This window comes from Anabrus simplex, chromosome 2 (assembly GCF_040414725.1).
Source record: "Anabrus simplex isolate iqAnaSimp1 chromosome 2, ASM4041472v1, whole genome shotgun sequence".
NCBI classification, from domain to species: domain Eukaryota; kingdom Metazoa; phylum Arthropoda; class Insecta; order Orthoptera; family Tettigoniidae; genus Anabrus; species Anabrus simplex.
In genome coordinates, this window is record NC_090266.1 from 1156626813 (window position 1) to 1156636279 (window position 9467).

The window sequence follows — 9467 nt, forward strand, 5'->3', positions numbered from 1 at the left end:
AAACAGCTTCATGATCACTAATACCATCTGTTACTTCAGTTTCCCTATAGAGCTCATCTGGTTTTATCAGCACCACATCCAAAATATTTTTCCCTCTGGTTGGTTCCATCACTTTCTGAATCAGCTGTCCTTCCCATATTAACTTATTTGCCATTTGTTGGTCATGCTTCCTGTCGTTCGCATTTCCTTCCCAATTGACATCTGGCAAATTCAGATCTCCCGCTACAGTCACAATTCTTTCCATGTCGTTTCCCACATAGCTGACTATCCTATCAAATAATTCCGAATCCGCATCGGTACTACCCTTTCCCGATCTGTACACTCCAAATATATCAAGTTGCCTATTATCTTTAGAAATGAGCCTTACACCTAGAATTTCATGTGTCTCATCTTTAACTTTTTCGTAGCTTACAAATTCTTCTTTCACCAGAATGAAAACTCCCCCTCCCACCTTTCCTATCCTATCTCTACGATACACACTCCAGTGCCGTGAGAAAATTTCTGCATCCATTATATCATTTCTCAGCCATGATTCAACTCTTTTTAGCACAATTCTGCCAAGATATTTGAAAAGTTGTACGGCGTCCACTCAACCTCGGCAGATCAAATGAGTAGAGGCGGTTCGATTCCCACCTCAGCCATCCTCGAAGAGATTTTTCGTCGTTTCCCATGTGGTTTCCGAGGCAAATGCCGGGATGGTACCTAACTTATAGCTACGGACGTTTCCTTCCCTCTCATTTCCTATCCCTTCTAATCTTCCCATCCACCACAAGGCACCTGTTCAGCATAGCAGGTGAGTCCACATGGGAAAGGTACTGGTCCTCGTGCCAAGTTTTATCCCCGGTAAAATATCTCATGCCGCAGGACACTGCCCGTGAGGTGGTAGAGGCGGGATCCCTCGATGAGTCCGACGGAAAAACGAACACTGGACGGTAAACAGATGAAATAATAATTCATGATACAGGGAGTGTAATTGAAGACTTCGCACTTTCTCTCACAGGCCGCGAGAATCCCCAATTCTTGACTGCTGACGCAGCAATTCGCTAGAAACTACTCGAATTTTAAGGAGTGTTGTGAGGCTGTTATCGCGATAGTTCAGAACAATACTGCACAGATAATTTTTTTGGTTGAGTGTTATTTGCACAAAAAGAATAAACTTACAAGATGCTATCGAGAATTCCGTAGACAGTTTCCCGGTTATCCAGTACCATCAAAACGTTACGTACAACAACGCGTTCTCAAGCGGCGTAGTACTGGTTCCATAACTAATAAGAAAAAACAGCAAAGGAGAATAGCTCTCGCACAGGAGAGGTTAGACGATACAGAGGCTTGACTGCAAGTCAGTCCACATAAGTCACTTCGGAAAGTAGCTCAGGAAACTGGTATTTCACATTCGTCAGCACACATTGCTAAAATATTATGACATATACCATCTTACCGGACTCATTCAGTGGTGAGGTCAGTTCATTTACTGGTTTATTTATTTATTTATTTACTTATTTATTTATTCATTTATCCTGAGCATGTATACTGCTGGTTAATACAGTTTCGTTTAGCTTCTATAGGCGTAATCATGCCGCTCCTTTGAGACGACACGTCAGCTCGCCATTGCCGGCACTGCACTTGTTGTCACCCCTTCCCTGCGCTCATATGCCTCTTTACTCCGCTGCGAAGTATTAAATTATACTCCCTGCACTAATAATATGCCAGTCTTTATCAACTATCCATGTCACTATTAGACACCACCTATGTGATCTATAGTCTGCACTATACTAGTCTGGCTCCTTGGCTAAAACAAATGATCTCTGCTTTACAGGGCCCTGTGTTCGATTCCCGGTGGGGAAGAGTACTTTAACTGCATATGATTAATTCCTCCAGTCTGGGCCTGAGTTTTTATGTTCTCTTCATGTACACACGACACATCACACTTTTAACTAGCTCTGAAACAAGCAATATTGAATACACATTTCATTTAGGGCATCAGACCACAAAGCTAGGTCAGATCCATTTCAAGTGCTGATCCCCATAATCTGGGAAAAATCCAGGAAGAATAGTTCATACTATACTGATTTGGAATGACCTAGTTGTGTTAATATTTATTCCATGCCTTTTTTAAAATTTTTAATACTAATACAATGCTTTCCATGGCCAGTACACACAAAATGCTGTGTAAGGCTACGTTGTGCAGCTCTACTCAGATTGCTTGGAAGTAATCACCGAGTGAGTTGGCCCTGCGGGTTGGGTCGTGCGTCTGTGAGCTTGCATTCGGGATTTGGTGGGTTCGAAACGAAACGTCAGCAGCCCTGAAGATGGTGGTCCGTTGTTTCTGATTTCACAGCAGGCAAAAGCCTGGACTGTAACTTAATTAAGGCCACGGATGCTGCCATCAGAATCCTTTTACCTTCCCATCTCGCGACGCCGACAATGTATTAGTGTGACGTTAAAAAACTAGCAAAGGAAAGTAAATTTTACTATCGTCGTCAACGATTGGTTTCATGATTACTTGGCAGGTTCGATCCTGGCTCAGTCCGGTGGTATTTGAAGGTGCTCAAATACGACAGCCCCGTGTCGGTTGATTTACTGGCACGTAAAAGAACTCCTGTGGGACTAAATTCCGGCACCTCGGCGTCTCCGAAGATCTTAAAAAGTAGTTAGTGGAACGTCAAGCAAATAACATCATCATCGGTTTCATGATTCTTCAGCCACAGTACCACTCCCGGTTTCAGATGAACAACAATATGTAGCCAAGAATTAGGGAGAATTATGCACCAGGAACTGAATCGTTCAATAAACTCTGTGATCTGCCGTATTCTGCCTCCACTTTGTTCAGCTTTATCGTGCTTCACTTTACTGCCACGTGCTTTCGTAGATGAATATCAGTTTACTATCCTGCGAACCATGTGACCTTGCCGCGGTGGGGAGGCTTGCGTGTCCCAATGAAGCAGATAGCCGAGCCGCAGGTGGAACCATATCGGATGGGTATCTGTTGAGAGACCAGACTAAGGAATGGTTCATCGAAAGGGGGGTAGCAGCTTTTCGGAAGTTGCAAGGGCGGCAGTCTGGATGACAAACTGATATGGCCTTGTAATAATACTCAACATGGCTTAGTTGTGTTGATACTGCTACACGGCTGAAAGCAACGGGAAACTACAGCCGTAACTAACACCCGAGGACATTCAGCTCTCTCTGTATGAATGATGTACTGATGATGGCTTCCTCCCGGGTAAAATATTCCGGAGGTAAACTAGTCCTCCATTCGGATCTCCGGGTGGGGACTACGCGATATGGGGCGATCATCAGGAAGATGGATACTGACATTCTGCGAGTCCGAGCGTGGAATTTTAGAAGTTTGGATCGTTGTGGTAGGTTAGAGAATCTGAAAAGGGAGATGGACAGACTAAAGTTAGATGTAGTTGGTATAAGTGAAGTACATAGGCAGGAAGATCAGGATTTTTGGTCAGGCGACTACCGAATTATCAACATAAAATCAAACAGGGGAAATGCAGGAGTTGGTTTAATAATGAAAAAGAAAATAGGGCAGCGGGTAAGCTACTACGACCAGCATAGTGAAAGAATTATTGTCGTCAAGATAGACACCAAACCAATGCCCACCACAGTAGTGCAGGTCAATATGCCTACTAGCTCAGCGGATGATGAGGAAGTCGAAAGAATATATGAAGAGATAGAAGATTTAATACAATATGTAAAAGGTGACGAGAATCGAATTGTGATGGGAGACTGGAATGCAGTGGTAGGCCAAGAAAGAGAAGGTATTACAGTAAGAGAATTCGGATTGGCACAAAGGAATGAAAGAGAAAGTCGGCTGGTAGAATTCTGCACTGATCACAATTTAGTCCTTGCTAATACCATCACCACAAACGACGGCTGTATACGTAGACGACACTTGGAGACACTGGAAGGTATCCAATGGACTTCATTATGATTAGGCAGAGATTCAGAAACCAGGTATTGAATTGCAAAACTTTCCCAGGAGCAGACGTGGACTCTGACCACAACTTTTTGGTCATGAAATGCCATTTGAAGCTGAAGAAATTGAAGAAAGGAAAGAGTGCAAGAAGATGGGATCTAGACATGTTGAAAGAAAAGAGTGTGAGGGATTGTTTCAAGGAACATGTTGCACAAGGACTAAATGAAAAGGCTGAAGGAAACACAATAGTGGAAGAGTGGATAGTCATGAAAAATGAAGTCGGTAGAGCTGCTGAAGAAAAGTTAGGAAGGAAGAAAAGATCAACTAAGAATCAGTGGATAACTCAGGAGATACTAGACCTGATTGATGAACGACGAAAATACAAGAATGCTAGAAATGAAGAGGGCAGAAAAAAATGCAGGTGATTAAAGAATGAAGTGAGTAGAAAGTGCAAGGTAGCTAAGGAAGAATGGCTGAAGGAAAAGTGCAAGGAAATCGAAGGTTGTACGGTTCTAGGAAAGGTAGATGCTGCATACAGGATAATCAAGGAAACCTTTGGACAGAGGAAATCTAGGTGTATGAATATTAAGAGCTCAGATAGAAAGCCACTTCTAGGGAAAGAAGATAAAGCAGAAAGATGGCAGGAGCATATCCAACAGTTGTATCAAGGTAAAGAAGTAGATAATTTGGTTCTGGAACAAGAAGAGGCTGTTGATGCTGATGAAATGGGAGACCCAATTTTGTGGTCAGAGTTTGACAGAGCTGTGATCGACCTAAATAGCAACAAGGGACCTGGAATTGATGACATTCCCTCTGAATTACTGACTGCCTTAGGAGAAACCAGCATGACAATGTTATTCCATTTAGTGTGTAAGATGTATGAGACAGGAGAAGTCCCATCCGATTTTCGTCAGAATGTTGTTATACCTATTCCCAAGAAAGCCGGTGCTGACAGATGTGAAAACTACTGCACCATTAGTTTAGTATCTCATGCCTGCAAAATTTTAACACGTATTGTTTACAGAAGAATGGAAAAACAATTTGAAGCTGAGTTGGGAGAAGATCAGTTTGGCTTCAGAAGAAATGCAGGAACGCGTGAAGCAATCCTGACTTTACGTCTGATCTTAGAGGATCGAATCAAGAAGGACAAGCCCACGTACATGGCATTCGTAGATCTAGAAAAGGCATTCGATAATGTTGATTGGACCAAGCGATTTGAGATTCTGAAGGTGATTGGTATCAGATACCGAGAACGAAGAATTATCTACGATCTGTATAAAAATTAGTTTGCAGTAATAAGAATCAAGGGCTTTGAAAAAGAAACAGCAATCCAGAAAGGAGTGAGGCAAGGCTGCAGCACATGATAGGGTGGCATGGAAGGCTGCATCAAACCAGTCCATGGACTGATGACTCAAACAACATACCGTATTAAACGTTTGAATACAGGCATGTAAGTTCAAATAAATTCATTAAGGATTCATGAAATGGATACCAATTCCCGTGGAAGAACGGGGACATATGTTAAGAGTTGTCAGAGTTGATGACAATTAGCAGCCGTAGGAAAAAATTGGGCCTGTCCGGGATTTGAACCCGGGACCTCTCGCACCCGAAGCGAGAATCATACCCCTAGACCAACAGGCCACTGCGAAAACGTGTCTATGCAACAATAATATAACAGGTAACCGCTAGGTTGAGCAAATTGTAACAGAAGGATTGTTGTTGGCTTTTCATAGCTAACTGCACACTGCCTTACAGCTTGCGGATATTCAGTCATTTCCAAAGTCTTGATTACATTAAAGCTCCCAGGTCTTATTTAGATTATATTATGGGAACACGAAAGTGCTCAGTGGGCGACGATAATCAGAAACGAACCGGCCATCGTGAAATCTGGTACAGAACTTTCCACAGATTTCTGTAACTAATTTGTACTTCAAATCTCTGATACTTTCAGAGAAAACTTGAGTCGAAGTTAACCCAATGTTTCCGTAGCACAGAAATTAAATAGATAAAGAGAGTCCATATACACGCGATGGTCGGAAAACAACGTGAACCGGGTGTGTGAGCGTTAGAGGGTTGGTGACAGTGATAAATAATTTGATAACTCAAGCAGCTGCCATATTATCATGTATTTTCTGTTATCTAGTATTTAACGTCGCAGTATGACCAACCCTCTATGTCTCATATACTCGGTTCACGTTATTTGCGACCACCCGGTATAGAAAACACTGGCTAGTGGCTGAATACAAAAATGTCCATTTTCCGAAAATGCTGCTGTTCAATAATGACACTAATGTTTGCTTTACGTCCCATGAACTACTTTAACTGTTTTCGGAGTGCCGGAATTTTGTCCCGCGGGTGCTGATTAGCTCGGACTGTAGAGCACTGGCCTTCTGAGCCCAACTTCGCAGATTGGCAAGCTCTGTTCGGTGGTATTTGAAGGTTCTTCAACACGTCAGAAGTTTCTGGCACGCTAAAGAACTACTGCGAGACAAAATTCCGGCATTTTACGTCTCCGAAAACCGTAAAAGTAGTTAATAGGACGTGAAATTAACGACATTGTTATGTTGAGTAACTTGTTAAGAATGCTCTCTCTTCGTCATCCTCTTCCTTCCTTTCCAGCCACTCTTCCCTCAAATATGTTACTGAAAGTATGCAATACCTCGAGTTTTTTAAAAATAACATTTTGTTTTGGTTTCCTTCAGCTTATTATCCTCTAAACGTCCCTTGCCATGTCTGCAAAGTTCACGTGACATAACACGGCACGGTCTTTCATGCACAAAATACGGGGAAGTATCGACCGCGATATCTCTAGTCCCATACCTGGCACAAAAATGAAACGATATCACCCTAGCCTCTAAAAAAAAACCCGAGGGATTTTACCGTGTGGATAGCGGCATATTTTTAAAACAACGAATTTCTTCTAATTGCGTCGGTGTGGTCAAGTGACGTAAGTTAGAGTCGAGCGAGCTCTGCTTGCGAACGAATTGTCTACTGGTACTAGTTCTGAACTATGCATGTAGATGGGACTCTGGAGCAGCTTCTTTCTGTACTAGTAGTTCAGATATCTCAAGCGGAAAAATACCGTATTTACTCAAATAAAATGCGATTTACTCCTTCCATGTACACATTTCAAAACCTTCTTTCTCACGATATCTTCCTTTTCATGACCCGGTAAATATTTTCCTCGTTGCTTTAGAAAATATATCGCCATTCTGTGTTCTAGCATTGACTTTTTAACAATTGTTTACATTAGAAAATCACCATCTGTTGCACTCTCCCAGCCTCCCAATGCGGTTTCCGACCCACCACCAACTCTTCCGTCTCATCCAGTTGATCTCGAGTAACTATAGTCAAGCCCGTCCTACACTCCTGATCACAGTTGATTTTCATTTCGCTTTTGACTCCGTATGGCATGACGCCCTCATCTTCAAGTTACACCATTTCTGTCTTCCCCAGTCCTACATCCGTCTCCATCATACCTCACTGACCGTTCTGCAACCATTCACATCCAAGGCCACCATTCCCGTTCCTTCCACATGAGTATTGGCGTCCCCCAAGGCTCCCCAATGTCCCCACTGCTTTTTCTTCTATTCGTCGCTGACATTCCACAGCCCCTACCCCCCATACATCTATTACAGTTCGCAGACGACACAGCTATTCTCGCTCCATTTCCATCCGTCCAAAGCATCAACCAGCGTCTCCAAACCTTCCTTAAATCCTTTGTAAAATGTTGTGGTCGCTGGCACCTCCGGCTCAATACCACCAAAACCCAGTCCACCCATATCCGTCCCCGTAAACGCCGCCTCTCCATTACACGGAATCCAGAAGAACTCAAGCTCACCATACGCAAAACCGCTATCCGCCCCCAACCATCCCTCAAATACCTCGGAATTATCATCGACGAAAACCTCACCTTCCGCCCACACTTCCTTCATATTAAGAACTGAGCCCAACAGAGATCCCAGCTGCTCCGCCGGCTTGCCGGAACCAACTGGGGTCTCAACTCTCAACTTCTAATCCATACGTACACATTCTTCCTTCACTCATTCATTACATATGGACATCCAGTCTGGCTCGCTGCAACTAGCACCAACCAACATTTCCTCCGTCCACTCCTATCCATGGAGAGAATATTAATCCGCATCACCCTCCTCCTTCCTCCACTCTACCACACCGTGACCTCTACAACATATTCCCAATACCAAAACTTGATGACCACATCTCAACTATATTCCAACGCTTCATCCAGCGCTCCCTTGACCAAGGACATCCCCTCATAACTCAACACTTCCAAGTTCCCCTCAAACGCCCTCTCCGAATCCTCACCCCAGTTCATTAATTCCAAGCACTCACAGCGCCCGCAGATCGGTCGGTCCGGTATGAACGGTCTTCAGCATGATATTTTATAGGCTTTTGGGCTTGTGCCGTGTCAAGAAAATAAGGTGTAACGTTTCGCAGAAAACTGTGCTCTGCCTCCTCAGAAGAATTCTCGAGTGTCCACGAGAAAGGCTTCTTGAACAATGACAAAAGTGTCAGAAGAAGCCTTTCTCGTGGACAGTCGAGAATGCTTCTGAGAACGCAGTCTTCAATTTGAAGCAATACTTAATTGTGGCTGAAATCATTCGCCATATTGTTGTCAATGTATTGTGTCAGTGCAGTGTCCATAATTTCTGGTTGATGGTTGGGATTATAAGGTACGTAGATAGGTTCTGATAATTAGATGACGTTGATATTTCTGTTGAGAAACAAGTCCATCATTTTCTAACCTGCGGGGTTGTTTATTCTGGAGTTCCACGCTACATGTTTGGAGTTCAACTCTCCAGCTTGTATGGTGGGTACTTCACTATAGAAAAGGAAATCGAAATTTCGAGTATATAAGCTACCTTGAGGTTGCCGTTATCCTGTGGCTAGTAGAATGGGGCCTCGTTTGGTATAGATCTTCACAGCTGTGGCTTCCTTGCTTCTTAGTGTTGGTAAAAGGTGTTCTTCTTACGTGAGATGTTTTTTCGCCACGATGCCTATTCCTCCCCCTTCCCTTTCTCTGTCAGATCGATGTATTTTATAGCTATTGATCGAGAATTTTGGAGTGAGCTTGAGGAACTTTTCGCTAATGTGTGCTACATCTATTTATTGTTGGTTTAGTAATAGTTCAGTCTTTCATGGTCTAATTCTGTTTGCATTGCAGGAGAGTATGCGTAGGCCTCCGACATGGCTTTCCATTGCTACATGCCTTTATTCCATTGTGTCTTAGAAATAGGTGATGAAGTACAGCTGCGTATAGATTTTTTACTAGGGGGTCGATAAATGAGGTCTAGTAGCAGATTTGTGATCCCGTCACTTATGCCATTCGTTTGGATCTGGTTAATTAGTGGTTCATGTGGTGGTAGCTCTGTGAACATTCTGAATCCTTGTTGTCTGGTGGCTGGCGTTGTTGCATATTAGTTTCTGTTGCTGTTAGTATCAAACATAAATGATCTGCATTTGCGGCTGTCGCCCAGGTGGAAGATTCCCTACCAATTGTTTACATAATTTTTGCTTA

General features: G+C 43.1%; 1 non-coding gene across 1 annotated transcript; it reads right to left on the minus strand.

Moving 5' to 3' along the window:
- Window positions 1-5497: 5497 nt before the first annotated feature.
- Window positions 5498-5569, minus strand: TRNAP-CGG (transfer RNA proline (anticodon CGG)). Its single transcript has one exon. It is a non-coding gene; the product is annotated as a tRNA-Pro (tRNA).
- Between the last annotated feature and the right edge of the window lie 3898 nt (window positions 5570-9467).